The sequence below is a fragment of the Ruditapes philippinarum genome, unplaced genomic scaffold, assembly GCF_026571515.1.
Source record: "Ruditapes philippinarum isolate M1 unplaced genomic scaffold, ASM2657151v2 ctg9362_1_1_1_1, whole genome shotgun sequence".
NCBI lineage: Eukaryota > Metazoa > Mollusca > Bivalvia > Venerida > Veneridae > Ruditapes > Ruditapes philippinarum.
The window spans coordinates 10,036-28,111 of record NW_026857956.1 but is presented as its reverse complement, the minus strand read 5'-3'; the positions used below and the strand labels follow the sequence as shown (position 1 = coordinate 28,111).

General features: G+C 33.3%; 1 long non-coding RNA gene across 1 annotated transcript; it reads left to right on the top strand.

Annotated features, from left to right (window-relative positions):
• Positions 1-12,199: 12,199 nt before the first annotated feature.
• On the top strand, positions 12,200-15,855 carry LOC132751610 (uncharacterized). Its single transcript, XR_009628705.1, has 3 exons — positions 12,200-12,292; positions 14,529-14,621; positions 15,589-15,855. It is a non-coding gene; the product is annotated as an uncharacterized LOC132751610 (long non-coding RNA).
• Positions 15,856-18,076: the final 2,221 nt, after the last annotated feature.

The window sequence follows — 18,076 nt, the reverse complement described above, 5'->3', positions numbered from 1 at the left end:
TCCTAATATGCTTTAATAAATAAATAAAAAAAAAAACATTATTCAGAGCACATTTACAACTCGTTGAGTTAAAAGAACGGAAGAGCTTGGACAGTTTTACAGCATGACAGTAAACTTGGTCAAATGACTGATTTTCATAAAATGTAAATGTAAAATAAGAACCATCCGTACATATAAACTTAATTAAACCAGAAACAAATGTTACAGAATTTATCTCGCATTAAAGTGTATTAGCTGGATATATGTTGCGAATTCCGTCTGCATAATATTTTGTTCCTGATCACGAAGAATATACATGTGGAGACATTCTATGTAACAACAATTTCTATTAATATGTAATTAAACATACATTTTTCCTTATGTTTTTTGTTTTTTTTTGCTTTTTTTAAAAATTTAAAAACGTATGTTAAACAGATAACTCTTTTAAGGACCATTTATACAGTTATCTACTTTTTCTTCAAAATATAAAGTTAATCAAAGAAGAATAAAGCTACTTGTAAACGATTAAAGAAACAATTAAAACCCTTTAAAAATTTTCTCCATGTTTTAAAGATAATTCTTCTTAAGTCTGGGTTCTGATTTTCAAACTTTTCACATTTTAAAAATGAAGATAAAACCATAGGTTACCTTATACCAATAATTTTGAGCGTTCGAAAAAACCTCTAAAAGAACAGGTTTTTTCCCATTGCGCCTGACCCGCTTGGGGGGTAACATACCGGCTGTTTTTGTAGAATGGACTTCTCTGTTACACTCATGGCCAGCCTGTTGACGCTGTTCTAAATCAATGCCTCTTAGACTGTGGCGAAATTTTCCCGCAATCAAAACTAAAGCACCGGCGCATGCCATGTCTTTAAAAAAGAAAAATTTAAATTATTTTGTAATTATATTGAAAAGCATTAATTACCTGCTGCGATTTGAAGTGTTTTTTAACAATACTACAGTGTTCATATTTTGTCTTTGGGAAAACAGATAAGAGTGTCAAAATCAGTCCAGATTGCCGAGTAACTAGAAGTAAGTAAAATCTTAGTAATGAAGATTTCTTGAATCAGTACCTAGTACTTGCATATGGTACTCAATCTTTTCATTCTGTCCTGTCTTATCGTCTAACATAAAAAATAACCCAACGTAACCAGTGTAACGGTTTTTATTTTGTCCTAAAATATAACGTGTACAGACTTGGTAAAAATGATAGTAAAATCCCTAAAATGTAAAAGCACTGGTATTTATTGCTTCCAAAACAAAACATACTTGGTGCAGGGCATACTGGAAATTCTTTTTACCGAAAAAACATAATTAAAGGGAGAAAAAGGAAAAGGGGAAATTGGGCTTTGGAAAGGGGGGGAAGGTATACCAAAAACGGGGGGAAAATCAATCAAAAGGGGGAAAGGGAATTTGGGTATTTTAAGGAATAAATTAAAAACCTAAAGGTCCCAAATAACATTGGGGAAATAGGGGGGGCCAAAAAACTGAAAAAAAACCGGAATAAACGGAGTGCAAATTTTTCAAAATAAGGTGGGGCGGGGGGGGGCAAAGGGGGGACTTCAAATAAAATTTTGGTGAAAAGAAAAATAAGGGAAAGGTTTTTTATAAAATTCTTTGGTAAAAATCTTTTTTAAAAACTAAAAAATTTTGGGAAAAAAATAAGCGGGGGGAAAGGGATTTTGGTTTAAAATTAAATAAAATGAGGGGAAATTTAAAGGGGCATTTAAATAAATTTTGGGGGGAAAAGGGAACGTGGGCCCGGGGGGGGTGGTTCCGGGGACAGTGTAATTTTCCAGAATAAACAAGTAAGGTATCTTGGGGGGGGGGGGTTTTTAAAAAAGGGGAAAAGGGGGTTTAAAAAAAAATATAAAAAGTAAGGAGGGAAAATTTTGGGGGACCTAAAGAGGGAAAAAAATAAAATTAAAAAAGGGATATAAGGGAAAAAATTTGGGAATAAAGGAAGGAAAGGCGCAATTTTTTGGGTTTAAATTGGGGGGGGAAAAAATTCCAATGACATCCCTTAAACAAATTTTTAGGGGCAATTAAAATTTAAAAAAACAATTAAATTTAGAAAACTTTTTAAAATCCAGGTTTAAGAACATATTTTGACAAATATTTTTTAAAATTTTTACTTTTAAAATGAATATGGAAACTTTTGGAAATTAATTTGAACCCAAAAGAGGTATTTTGAATTGGGACTTTTAAAAATCTTTTCCCAAAAATTTTTCCAAAATTTAAAAAATTTTGTTATAAATAATTAAAAATCCAGGATAAAGAAATAACTTTGTTTAAAATTTTCCAAAAAAAAGCCAACTTTGTACAAAAAAGGCCCTTATGTCCTTTAATTTTTTTTTTTTTTAAAAAGATATTGGTCCGGGGTTAGAAATCAGTTTTAAAAACATGTTTTTTAAACAGTAAAAATTTTTTCAATTGATCTCTTATAAATTAAACATGCAAAGAAAAATATTTTTGTTTTTGTTTTTTCAAAATTTTAAAAATTGTAGACACTTTTTTTAACTCCTTTTCCATCATATTAACTTTCCCCCTGAATTTTTAACGAGTAACTTAAAAAAATAACACAAAAGATAAAAAAGCATTTCCCGGGGTTTTCATGTGTATACGCAATAAGAGTGACGTCATTTAAATCGCTGTAGTGCACATTCATTGTAGTGTCATTAAGACCGGTTTTCTCGCGTCGTGCGTCATATGTAAACTGACCAGGAAAAATATCAGAGAATTTATACAGTGTATGTAGCATCAACACATGAATCAGATTCAGTCATAAATGAATTAGTATGAAAACAAAGTTTCAGGAGTAATTTCATCTACGGATAAAATGCTGTTTAAATATATGTCTTTTTAAACTCAGTGTTGTGATTACTCAGAACAGATATATGTTTTCTCCATTTTAAAGGCCGTCTTAAATAAGTCTGCATAATTTGCAAAGACAGATAACATGTGTGAACTGTCATTATTGTGTGCTTATTAGTATAATAGTATTACTGGATGGTATTATTGTATTATAATTATACCCCCCCCCTTCATAAAGTGAAGTGGGGGCTATATAGAAATCACAAATTTTTTCAAAGTCACCCATCCTGTCCAGTTTCGTCATGTCACACTATACATATTCATCTAACAGGACAATTTTAATGAATAGGGATTAGGAATTGTTTTGACATTTAGTAAACAGTTACATTTAGTTAGCGGTATACCACTCGCTTCAATGTTTAGGTTACATTCATCTAATAAGACAGGTTACATGTACTCTTAACTAAGAGAGGCAAAAGTTTTCATCAGATTTGTTTTTAAATTTGATTGGAAGGTTTGTCTTGATGATGTTTAATTACCTTCGGAATATATCTAGGTCATTTTGGGTCAAAAACTAGGCCACATGGTCAAATCATGGAAAAACCTTTTGTAGCCAATAGAGGCCATCAGATCTTTTTAAAATTTTGTCAGTCTTTATGAAATGTGGGTTTGGATTGTATGTTGGTCATCAGGGTTACAGGTGAGCAATATAGGAAAGCATCATGGTCCTTTGTTGTATGTATATCTAAAATTGCACAACGTGAAATTTGCATTCTATGGTCAAATGTGGTTTGTTGTGGGCCGATGGCTATTTTATCATGGTTTAGTTTTGATAGTTCTACTTTGATGCAGATGACTTATAAACGATTCAGTTTAGAAAAGAAATTAGAATAGGGTAAAACAATGTAACTTGTAGCATTGTTTGTATAATTTTATGTGAATTTGCATTTACCTCTTCATACATCATTTCACACGATACAACTTTCTTCAGAATCTTGGATTCAGATCCCTTGGGTCGATGTTGGTACATATGAGTGAGGAAGATGAATGTTTTTAATACCAGTGAACAAGATGATTATATTTCTGAAAGTGAAGAAGGTAAATGCTTTGATATTTATGTATGAAACATTTATTATATCCAATATGAATTTCCATCATGTCATGCACTGTTCTTTTTAAAACTTAAAGTTGATTTGTCTTTCATTATTGGTCTAAGAAATATAACTTACTTAGATTGAATTTATTTTTAGCTTGACTATTCGAATTTGACTTACCCACTCACGACACCCAGACATTGGCATGTTGGCATTGCGTGAGGCTTTCTTGTATCTCAACAAGTGCTAACGATATTCACACATGTCTTTAGGGCCATAATGTAAGGTCACTAACCAAATCCCATAACTCTTGTTCTGCATTTTGACCAAAAAATTCACTGTTTTTGGACAGAAAATTCTGCATTTAGTTTTTGCATGGAAGTTGTAGTGCCACAATGGCTGAAGATAATCACTTTTAAATTTTCACACATGTCTTTGGAGTCAAAATTTACACATTTACTATCCAACACTTAATTTCAGAATTGATGAGAGATGAGGATTTCAAACTTGAGCACTGTCTTCAAGGTTTATGTAAGTTGTTTTATGTGCTTAATATATATTGTTTATGAAGCAACTCATTGTCTATCTACATGTAAATTAAAGCCATATTTGCAGATAAGATGAATGTTTACAGTGTTTGATTTTGAAACTTTAGTTTTTTTGCCATGAATATTTGTTACTTTACTGATGGAATATTATGGTCTCAGCAATAAACATTCTATACTATCTTAAAATATGAAATATTGAGCTATACTGAATTTTTTATAATAAAAGATTAATTGAATCCTTTTCGTAAATTTTCAACATTGCATTACATGAAAATGCAATCCACACCATACAATCGTGTACACAGAGCTGATTCTTAGTTACGCCATATTGGTGGAAATTCATGTGAACTGCCAATGCTATTGCCCAGGAACTTATTCATGTGGTGATTTGGCCATTGACATGATTTCTGCATCTGTTCACCTCCTACCCTCTTGACTCAAGTAGGGCAGTGGTGTCATTAACTGGCATGAGAATGTGCTCTTGGTAATGGTGAAGCTTTTGTTGGCATATAGCTTTGAACATTTAAAACCATTGATGAATCTGTAATGGAATATATATTTTAATTATGCAGTGGTGCCCAACTTAAAGGTAGTCTTACTACTGATTTCTCATGCTTTCCTGCCAAAATTTTTCTATCAACGGCCAAGATCGTAATAAATTGTTTATTTCCGGAATAGTTTTTGATTTGTTTTAAATTTTGGACATTAGAGTAATCAATCGCTCATTCTCCTTCTTTATGCCGCTATAAATACTAATTCCAGCTCATAGTACTATGAATACAAATAATTAATTAATGGGCATTATAAATAAAATAAACATTCTGGAAATAAACAATTTAGTGTGCATACGATGTATTTTGTGCTCGATGTTGTTAGTATTGCCTATATTAAATTATTTGCGGGAAAGCATTAGCAGTAAGACTACCTTTATTGGAAGTTTGGAAGATAATGAATACATGTTATGCAGTTTTGGTTCTTATTGACCTTGTAAAATTTCTGTTGTAAACACTTAATTTAGCACCCTGAATGTTAAATCATGTCTACACATGGTAAAAGATACGATAAGTTATGGATAGATCATCAGCCTGAATCCATCAAAATAGTTCATCAGTTCTTTGATCCATATAACATAGTTCAAGGTGCAGCCTGATTCCATATGTCAAGTATAGCAGCCTAAGCCTGATCCATATAGACTAGTTCGAGTGAGCCGTGTGATCAACATGATGTGCTTTAGAAGTAATGGGTAAGTCATTCTTATGAACCATCTGTAGGTCCACGCTTCCGTGATCCCCTTAAATTATAAGAATTCAGTCAAGAAAAGAGTCTAAAAACGGTAGCTTAATTGATAGACTAGGCTGTGTAGTCTTCAGTTTGTAGAGTGATCTCCTCAATTAACATTTGCAATCATATATAGTAATGAGCTGGTTGCCAACTTCAAAATGAAACAAATATTTCAATATGCGATAATATAATGTATCAATAAAAAATCATGAATAAAACATTTATCATTAGCTTGCAATGTACTGGTCCCCTTAATGAATATTTCAAAGAACATAGACATAATATAATACCATATGGTCCCCTTAATAGAACATTTCAAAGACATATACATGTTAAACGTTCAGTTGGCTGGAAGCTCGGATCACTCGAACACACGGGATCTGCTCCAACCTTACGTCCGGTCCGGAACTTTTGCCTTCTTTATTCTATATAGTTCTACACATCGGATCGCCGAACTTCAATAATCTGGAACTCTCGAACAAGACTTAGGTCCCCACAGTCCAAAATAACAGTGATAAATTACACCTGTTTCGGGGCATCGAACAGACAAATTGTCAACAAAAAGCATAGTGCAAGTTTTTTCGCACCTCACCTTTGACTTGTCATCAGAGCAATTTCCAATGTAAAACACGGTGTTAGCAGCCGCTTTGTGTTAACACCTCATGTGGTGTGTAATTATGCAGACACAAAGCTCAATAGTGTCACAACAATGAAGGATATTAGTCATTGTGATTTTTGATTATTTCTAATACTTTTATGCATGGAGACTAGGTAAGATTAATTAATAACTAATAATAAATCACAGAAATATAGTGGAATGATAATTCTAGACTGCAACTGTGGAGTCTTCGAGATTGTTTCAGTGCATGCTTCAAGAGAAATTAACTGTAATGCGGTGTACTTAATTTTTAAAGCGCTTCTTTGTCAGTATAATGACACCTGGCCATTCGTTTTCGTAACGTTTTCGCGTTATAGGACAGTTTGGTTGTGTATATATAGTTAAAACAAGTGCCAGTAGAATATGACCTGGATTAAGCGTTTTATAGCTATTTTTGTGGTGTGTTGTCACATTTGTAAATTGAACATTTACTTCGTATTGATGGCTGTTTCATTAACATTTTTTAATGCTTCGAACGATTTTGATTTAGGTGGATAATGGAAAGTAATAATTAAAAAGTGTGTTTTCGAAAGACTTATGTTTGTTTTATCTTAATACTATTAAAGTGATGACACACCTTTATTTACAATAGTTATTGCTATTACGTGTCACTTGTAAGTTTTTGTAGACGAATTTTGAAAATTCAGAATGGCTGCCATATTGGATGGCGCTTGAACCACGGAAAACTTGAACTATTTTACATGGGACCCTCGAGTTCGAGTTATCGAGAGTTCTTACCTAGTGCCAATGCACTTGTCCCCTTAATGAAACCATTTCAAAAGACATATATTATGCACTGGTTCCCTTAATGAACATTTAGAACAGATGATATATTTCATCAGTGATTTTCTGTACAGAATAGTTAAATCTCTGTTTTTGACATATTCATTCCTTTATTTAGCACCCGCGATTCCATCTGAAGATTATCACCCCGATCAATCTGAAGATATCAACACCCCGATCCATATGAAGTTCATGATCATCCTGACCATCTGGAGGAACAGCCCCGTGATCAATATAGCCTGATTCAAGTCAGAAAAAGAGTCCTAAAAAGGTAGCTTAATTGAAATAGACTAGGCTGTGTAGCTCAGTTTTGTAGAAGAATGATTCTCCTCAATTAACATTTGCATCATATATATAAATGAGCTGGGTCCCCTTAATGAACATTTCAATGATATATAATATATATAATGCACTGGTCCCCTTAATGAACATTTCAAAAGACATATGTAATGCACTGGTCCCCTTAATCAACATTTGTTCTTAAAGCAGATGATATGTTCATAAATGTAACTCAGTGATTTTTCTGTCAAACAGAATCACAGTCTATGGCGCCTCTGTAGTTAATTCGGGCTTCAATTTTCCGGAAAAAATCGCAGTCACTCGGACGAGTTTTATCGCCCGCGGGGCACGTAAAGATACTCAACTTAAAACTTAACATTAATCCGGAAATGTTCATGATGTTTTTCCGGGATGACGGGACGAGGTAATTTGTGTTGAACCAATACTTTCATTTTTCAACTATTCAGTGTGAAGCGTTAATCCAGATGTATGACCCTCGTCAAAAAGAATTTTCACAGCTATTTTAGTTTTCGTTCGGAGCTAATTGACATTGTCAGTCACAATAGTATACGCTAGCAGGTGCTGCTTGAAATTGCGTTTTACTGATTGTTAGATTAATAATCGCCCTATTAGATATAACCGAGATTAAAAGTAGTCATCTTGCCAATTAATAAGTGTTATGCAACAAACGTTTTTTTAAATAGGCTATTTCAACGAGGATTTTGATACTCATATTATTTCATTGTTAGGGGATGAACTGACTTTGATGTCTTTGAAAATTTTATTTGAGAAGAACATTCATGTGCTAATTGATTTACGATGAAGTGAAGTATTTAAAATTGAATCAAACATTTCTTACTTATCTATCAGTTTTAGCGATTAACTTCATTTTTACCGATATGATCTTCAGCTTTACGGCGTGTGGAAAACGAAACAAAAACTAAATAACATGTTTAACATGTATTTTGGCAATTATTATATTGAAAAAGCCTATAGATAATCAATTTAAAATAATGCAATTATTATATTGAAAAAATATAGATAATCAATTAAAATAAATGCAACTTGATTAAATTATTTTTCGTCAGATTGACTTGCCTGACTGTAGTGAAATCTCTGTTTGACATATTCATTCCTTATTTAGCACCCAAGATACATCTGAAGATTATTCACCAAGAACTCAATCTCGATGAGCAAAGTTCCCTGATCCATCTGAGCTCATCAGCCTGATCCATACTGTAATGTTACAGGTTATCAGGCAAGTGAAGTCTAAAAGGTAGGGTGGATGTTTCCGAGTGAAGCTAATTTGTAAGATACTGACATGCATCATGAACACATGCGACGGTCTTAATAGTTAAAGTTGTGTCTTTGTAATAGCCATTCCTGGTGCTCATATAGAGGTGGGGAATCTTCGTATTACATAAGAAATTCTATTTTTTGTGAAGTGTTAAAAGGATGTACTAGAAGCACTTGTGAACATAAAACATTAGGTTTAAACAGTTGTTTAACATTGAAAACTGAGTTGATATAATATTATCAGTTAGTGTTATCTATTGCAAACATCGAAAATATGAGCTGTATACTTGTATTGTTGATTAGATAGTAGGTGTATAGCAATTTACAGTACAAACTTCCATGTATCGGAAGTCGAGGGGACTTCTGAAAAAACTTTGATAGCATCGGGTCTTCCACTCTATGATTTTTCAAGAATCTTCGAACAACTTCTCACATTGTATATGTCTACTTCATTATATATGGGTTGAGTGAGGTTATTAAGCAATTTGTGTGTTAGTTTCTTTTTGATCTTAAATTGCATAGTGATATTACGGACAAACAACATATTAATACAGAAATTTAAAAATACTAAAAAGCAATAGATACACAAATACATCAATGTATCTTAGTCTCCAAAATATTGCAGTTTTATTCTACAAAAGAAAACTAACTTTCAGTTATACGATGCAAAGCCATAAACGAAACTGAAAGTAATTTAAATAGCACATGCAACACCATTCTATAAGAATTAATGATTGATTATTATAGAAAAATAAATTTGCTTGATGTTGTTATTAATTGTTTACATCTAAAATCGCAGGCTAATATACAATTGCGAGTAATAATACAAGTAAACAAAACCATGTTTAAAAAAAAGTTTGGTTTGTCTTAATTGGGTTGTGTTTGCAAACATCTACCAAGCATACATAGCTTCTATGTTTATAACACCTAACCCTTCAATGATGACTCGTTGACAGGTTTTCTGATATGCAATGAGCATTGATTACACGAGTAGTCTGAGTTGTGAAAATGTGTCTTGGATTATGAAGTAACTATTCAACATTTTTCAAACTTTGATACATTTGCGGTAAATTTTGTTTGCTTTTTGAATATGTTATCGTGATGCGGTCGGCTGAAAAAAACTTCAATTACATTTGAAAAATAAGTATGAAATTTGTTTTCATAAAAAGTTCAATAGCATTCGTATAGAGAATAAATTTAACATTGGGGGATTTATATAGGTGTAGAAATGTTGGTTGCTTTTTTGAAAAACTTCGTCACATTGAGAAATATTCGACACGTCGAAGTTTTGATATATGGAAGTTCTACACTAGTAGTAGTATGTTATATGCTAGTCCGTTTATTTAATCGCTTTTGTAACAGTATCGTAACAAATCAGTGCTGTTTTTTAACTCAGAGCTGAGCAGCAAAAGTGCTACAAGAGATAGAGAGACTTGGGTCTGTTGATAGCTTATTTATGTCATGTTTGGCACCGTTGGACAAATGTGTGCGTCTGCACAACATTTATACTGTGTCATCACACAATAGAGGTCAATTAATTTTTCATCATATCAATATGGACATGTGGTGTGGATATATGTCTTGATGAAAAAACTAGATCAAAGTATCCAAATATGGAAAAATATCTTGTCATATTGATAGAGGTCACATTTTGCATCGCAAGGTCATCATGGAGCATATTTGTGACAAATATGTGTAATGATGAATTCTAAATCCAAAGTCAGAAACTAGGTAACGTAGTCCTTTAATATAGAAAAACCTTATAACCATTCTATAGGTTTATGAAGATTCCTATTGTGTTGAGCAATAATAAGCATGATGTCTCAGGTGAGTGATTCAGGGCCATCATGGCTGCTCTTGTTTATATTATTGTTCAGAGACTGTAAATTTCTATTGGGGTAATCCTAAATCTTGAGACAAGGCAGTATTGACATGAGTGTTAACTTGTTATATGTTACATAGTCTTGTTTTCTTAATTTCAGAAACCAGACAGGTACTGCAAGTTTTGTGACACGGTCGTGAAAGGTGGAAAGTTGAAAAGACATATTCAGAGAAACACCAAAAGTGACATACCAGATACACTCTGCAAGGAAAATTGAGAAACATATCTTTGGACAGCTGAGAAAAGAAGGAATTCATAAATCAATACAAAATTAATGTGCAAAAATGAACGAACCCACAGCATGAGAGAGCGGAGGCCCCTTATAGAAACAAGTCTAGGTTTTTTGTATTGAATGTAAAAGGGAATATTTCTCCAAATAAGTATTTCTTTCGCCACAAATGTGGTCAGTCATAAAGCCATCTCTTTGAAACCAAAACTCGTGTTGTCAACAACAATGCAGCAGATAAAGAAGGATAAACAATTTCTTGACCTTCTAAACAGATTCCAAAGATAACTTTGTTGGAAACTTATGCAGAACAGATGAAACTATACGATAGTAGTGGGCTATAGGCATTTTCAATCTTAGAAGGCATGAGGAGGGCAAAATGAAGATGAAGTCAGAAAAGTAGTTATGTCAGAGATGCGAAATCTAGCTCGACTGTATTCTGAATTCCAAGGAAAATGTGGTGGCAAAACAGTTGAAGACATGTTATCGAGAAAACATTTGGAAGATCTGTGCTCAGCAATAACAACATTGACAACTGAGGATAAATCTGAAAAGCATGGTTCAAGACAAAATTTTTGATGCGGTAATACTGAATTCTGTTAAGACTTTGACAGGTTATTTTTCCAGTATTCAGGAAGATGCAAAAGAAAAAAGAAATGAAACATTTTTTAGAAGCTTATAAACACAAATCAAAGGAGCTTATTCCAAAAGCTAGACAAACTTCAATACAAAATTCATTTGAAAAGGCAAGAAGACCAACTAATTTACCACCAGAGATGGAACTAAGAAATTTAAAAGTTTCATTGAAAAATGAAATAGATCGAATTACAACAGACTTTGATGTAGCTAATTACGCTTATCTTAGAACATTAGTTGTTGCTAGACTGACTCTGTTCAATGCCAGGCGTGGAGAAGAAGCTTCTAGGTTACTCCTTAAAGAATGGTATGATGCCTTAAATGACACTTGGCTTCCAGAATCTGAGATTGACAAAGTAGATGATCTGGGTGTCAAATACCTTCTTGGTAAATTCAAATTAGCCTACTTGCAAGGTAAAGGTAAAATATTTGTACCAGTTCTAATTCCTGTTGATACAATTCATGCAATCACCATATTGGTTGAAGAACGATCCACTTTTGGAATTGCCAAAGAAAACAAATTTGTCTTTGGACAAAAGAAAGAGCAGGAAACGGTACGTCTCATTGTTCTGGATGGCACGCTGTAAGTGAAGTGTGTACTAAAGCATGTGTCTCAGTTGGGGTGACTGCTACAAAAAATGAGGCATTAGAGCCCTCTACTTACTATGCCAGTTAAGATATGTCTGAAAAGGATCAGAAAAATATTTCTAGACCATATGGGCCATGGAAGACAGATCAATAAAGACAATTACCAGTGTCCGCAAGGAATAAGGACTGTCGCTGTAATGGGGGAAGTCCTCACAAACATTAATGATGGTAAATTTTGCTTTTTCCTTATAGTTTGCTTATTAGTATACACATAAGATGAATTAGCATTTAACAAATAATTTTAATTGTTGTTTTCAGCTTTATTTGATTCTATTTGAACTTAAACATAACAACTTTATTGGTATTTCTCAGTGATTCAGATTGGATTCATTTTTCCTAAGAGACAGACATACATCAAAAAAATGTAGTTCATAACTGATTGGTTGCTTTGCTTTGAAATTAGAGTGTTGGAATTGAAATAATAAGTTTCTAAAGAATGGTTTACGGTAAAATAACTGATGTTTATTTTTTTCTCATGAGGAATTATATATTGTGATATATTCTAATGCATTCGAACAAAAAAACCATGGGTTATTCTACCGTAAACCACTCTTGAGAAATATATAAAAAAGCGATGCAACTTAATTTATAATAAATAATGGTAATACTAATAATATTATAATAATAGATGGATAGACAGTTAACATTTCTATTAAAATATGTAATCTAATTATTTAATGGCTAGACCAATCAATCAATAACTAAAGAATGCTTAGACCTATAAAGTTCAAACTTTATTTAGAGATTGATCATGACTAGTAGATGACCCCTATTGATTTTGTGGTCACTATGTCAAAGGTCAAGGTCATAGTGACTTTGAAAGCCGAAACAGTTTCCGCTAAATAACTCAAAACTGCTTAGGCCTTTGAACTTTAATCTATATTTTGAGGTTGGTCATGACTAGTATATGATCTCTATTGGTATTGGGTCACTAGGTCAAAGGTCAAGTTCACAGTGAATTTGAATGTCTAAACAGTTTCTGATCAATAACTTGAGAATCCTTTGGCCTATGAACTTCAAACTTAATCTGTAGGATGATCTTGATCAATTAATGACTCTTAATTATTTTTGGTCAATAGAACAATGGTCAAGGTCACAGTGACATTGAATGTCAAAACAGTTTCCGATTGATAAGTACAGAATGCTTAGGCCTATGAACTTTTAACTTGATGTGGAGATTGGTAATGTTTAGTAGACGACCCTTATTTATTTTTTGGGTCACTAGGTTTTAAAGTCAAGGTCACAGGTTTCCGATTAATAACTGAGAATCCTTGGCCTATGAATATCAATATGGAGTTTGATCTTTTATAAGTAAATGATCCCTATTGATTTTGGGGTCACAGAAAAAGGTCAATGTCACAGTGACATTGAATGTCAGAACAGTTTCCTATCGATAAAAGAATGCTTTGGAAGACAGATGTCAAGGTCACAGTGAAATTTTATTTCAGTACAGTTTCTTATCAATAACTTGAGATACTACAATTTCTATGAATTTCTATGGTGATTAGGTCATAGACCAACAAAAAGCTTCTTTATATGAAAAATTAATTGCAATAATAGGGGCATACATGTTTTACAAACATCTCTTGTTTAGTCTTATTCTGGAACCAATATGGCCTTCAGCTTCCCCAACCAACTCTCCCAGAATCCCTTCATGGCTCGAGTGTTTTCGGTAATTTCCTTAAGGGCCTCTTTGGTCCAATGGTAGACTCTGAGTCGACCTCTTGCCCTTCGACTGGAGTCTTTGTCAGATTTTTGCCAGTGATGGGTTGGGTAGATAGATGGTTCTTTCTAAATGACAATGGCTGTCAAAAGCTTTAGGCAGACTGGGAATCTGTACCCTCTCTTCAGGAGATAGTTCAAACATGGCTTTCAAACTGTCTACCTGATGGTGTGTAGGGTCAGTAGGGCAGCACCATTGCAACAAAGCTGTCACAGCATGTAACTATTATTATTATTATTATTATTATTATTATTATTTATTATAAATACAGTTGCATGATTTCTATTCTGATATTCCTATTTTAATTTTTAACTGGTGAAAGAAATCACTAATAATATTAAATAATCTTGACATACCAACTACCTATTTTACTAATATACTAAATCTTGGTAATTTGACTAAACCACCATCACCCAAATTTTAAATGTTTACTGTTATTGTTCTTTAAGAATAAAGTAACATTTGTAAATGTCATTTGTGTCTTAAATATTAAATTAAGGATTACAAAATATAAAGTCCAGAGACATTTTTGGTGATTTAGGACAAGTTTTTTAGACCTCGAAAAAAATGTTCAAACGTTTTTTAGTAATTTAGGACAAATGACCTGAAAAAAATGACCACTTTGGACATTTGTCTTAGGAAAAATGAATCCAATCTAAATCACAGTGTCAATTTCTTCAGGTGCATACCATAGTTCTGTACTGCAGTCTGGAAAGTTACTCCCAAAATCAAGCTCAAGCAGTAATACACAGCTTGATATTTCAGCTTCTGCAAGTGAGTTACAATTCTGATTGTTACATGTCATTTAGAAAATTTATTATGTACTATTTTGTTGATTTTGTATTGAGTATTCAATACATATAATCTAATTTTGTAGTTGCTGGAATTTATTTGTTCACTGACAAGAGTGTTTGCAAAAGAGCTGCTCAATATTTATGTCTCCCCCACCTCGGTGGGAGACATATTGTTTTTGCCCTGTCCGTCCGTCCGTCAGTCCGTCCGTCCGTCAGTCCGTCAGTCCGTCCGTCCATTCTTCGTTTCCGGACGATAACTAGAGTTCCTTTTGACCTACAGCTCTCAAACTTCATAGGATGAATGGTCTTATTGAGCAGATGATCCCTATTGTTTTTGGGGTCAGTAGTTCAAAGGTCAAGGTCACAGTGACCGTTGGTCAATTTCTCGTTTCCGGATGATAACTAGAGTTCCTTTTGACCTACAGCCCTCAAACTTCATAGGATGATTGGTCTTATAGAGCAGATGATCCCTATTGTTTTTGGGGTCAGTAGGTCAAAGGTCAAGGTCACAGTGACCGTTGGTCAATTTCTCCATTTCCATTCCTGTTTCCATTCACAGTTATTCTCAGCAGTGGGGGAGACATGCGCTTTTTTACAAAAGCATCCTCTAGTTTGGCTTTGTACTGATAATTCATTTTTTACAAAATAATAGACATTCGTTTTGGCTTCAACAAATTCTGATCATATGCAAATGCATAGAGCATCAACTGCAGATTGCTGTGTTTTGTATATTATTCAGTAAATGTGATAACATATCAACTTTTGCACTATTAGTAATGTTTGCTTTCAATTTCTTTTCTATTTTCATCAGTCATACATATATGGAAATAAATTTTATGAATGATACAAAAATTCGGCAGATTTAAATTAATTAAAAAGAATATTTATATGATTATAAAAAACTGTTCCTCTATATTCAAAAGTTATATAATGTAAACATTTTCCAGATGATGCAACTTCAACAGTGAAAGATGTGGTCAAGTGTAGCATATCCAGTCAGCAAGGTTTGTTAATACTGTAGGTTGTTCTTTTAGATGAGGTTTTAATCGGTCACAAATGAGGTACAAATGTATATCATCTGATCAAATCTCAGAAAAAGTTGTAACAGTTTAGCTTTGTTGAGTTTAAATTAAAGCTCAAGATAAGATGATATTGCAAGTACTCTGTTGTTTTTTGCTGCTTTTTGTGTCGCTTGCATCAGAGTTGTGGCAACATATGGGGATCACTTTTCCTTCTTCCCTTTGTCTGTCTGCCTCTGTCTGTCTATCGCAAAACTTGTTCGGACTTCTCCTCAGAAATTACTGGTGCAATTTCAACCAAACTGTACAGGAATGACCTGTATCAAGTCTAGTTGTGCATATTATAGGCATTTTCCAATTCCATGATTTTAATCAGAGTTTTTGCCCTTTAAAGATTTATTTTTTTAAGTTTGTCTGGACTGCTTTTCTTATTCTACTGGCACAACTTGAATTATAATTTACAGGATTGATCTGTAGTTCAAGTATTTGCACATATATATCTTGTTTTTTGTTTGGATGATATATGGCCAATTTATAGCCCTTAAATAAAAAAAATTAAATCTTTTTCTATATGTTAAAACTTACAAAACTTGTTGAGACTACTCCTCAGAGACTACTGGTGCAATTTCATCCATACTTTACAAGATTGATAAGTACCAAGTCTAGTTCAGTGCAAATTGGTTGGCATTGACGGCTTCAGTGCTAGGAACTTCAAACTTGGTATGGTGATTGGTCATGACCAGCAGATGACCCCTATTGATTTTGGGGTTAAGGGGTCAAAGGTCAAGGTGACATTGACTTTGTAGGTAAAAACGGTTTCTGATCAATAACGAAAGAACCCTTAGGCCTAGGGACTTCAAACTTGATATGGTGATTGGTCATGATCAGTAGATGACCCCTATTGATTTTGGGGTCAAGGGGTCAATGGTCAAGGTCACATTTACCTCTTAGGTAAAAACGGTTTCCAATCAATAACTAAAGAACCCTTAGGCCTAGGAACTTCAAACTTGGTATGGTGATTGGTCATGACCAGTAGATGACCCCTATTGATATTGGGGTTAAGGGGTCAAAGGGCAAGGTCACATAAAATGCTTTCAAATCAATAACTTAAGAACCCTTTGGCCTAGGAACTTCAAACATGGTATGGTGATTGGTCATGACCAGCAGATGACCTATTGATTTTGGGTCAAGGGGTCAAAGGTTAAGGTCATGACCAGTAGATACTTGATAACCCTTATTAATTGTTTGATCACTGGGTCAGAAGTCATGCATAATAACCTTATCACATGACTAATTGGCTGCTGATAGGGGGCATACATGTTTTACAAACATATCTTGTTTTATAATAATATGAAATTACAGCTTAATTTTTTTATTCCTCTACATCTAAATGCATTGGTTAGAACATTCTGTATCAAATTTAGATAACCTTTTATAGGTTGCACAAAGTGTATAGAACAAAACCCAAATGCAAAGCTTCCAATAAAGTGTTTTTGTTTCTTAGCTTATTAAAGCTTTTATATGATTGGTTTCAGTGATAACTTTATAACCAAATAAATCTAATATCCACTTTTTGAATTCTTTTTCAGGCAAGAAAGAGATAATGGAATTTCTGTCTAAGTTCAAGCCAACATCTATTTGCCATTTAACAGAAAAAGAACAGTATTTCAAAATGAGAGCAAAACTTTTCAATGAAAGGAAAACCTGTCGTGAGATGGTGAATAATAAAATGAAAAAAATTGTGTGTTCACCAAATGAAAAAGATAAATATTAATTGATGAATATTAATTGTAACATTTTCAATGGAATTATTGTTTCAAAAGTGCAGTGTAATTTCCAGTGACCTATGACGGTTATTAAAAACTAAAACTCAATATTCTTACATGTTTTAGTTATGATTTTTGTCCTTTTTAAGCTTGTTTGTTTCGTCAATTTTGGTCCATATAATTCTCAAACCACCTTCCACATAAAATGTTTAGAACTATTGACAAAAGAGCATGGTGTAATAAGGTTAAAATAGTTACTTTATCATATAAAAGGCACATCAACATAAAAATAATATGGCTTTCATTTAGGTCAAGGTCACAATCCCAAGATTCTATTTTGATGGAAATATACAAATGAATATCAATAGAAGATGTTTTGTGCATTGCTATTTGGCAAAGTGCAGTGTGCATGAATCAATGGCTAGGTCAAAGGTAAAGGTCACACTTTCAAGTTCAATTTTGAAAAAAATGGACATAAACAGCCTATCCAGATAATTAGTTCTGTCTTAAGATTAGCGAATTTAAAATAACTTTGCACAAATATCGCCAATTGGCATTGGGAAACAAAGCGCATGGTTAGGTCAAATGTGAATTTGCAAGCAGCAGGTTTTTTTGGCGTATAACTTAATCATTCTGACAGAATGACTTGA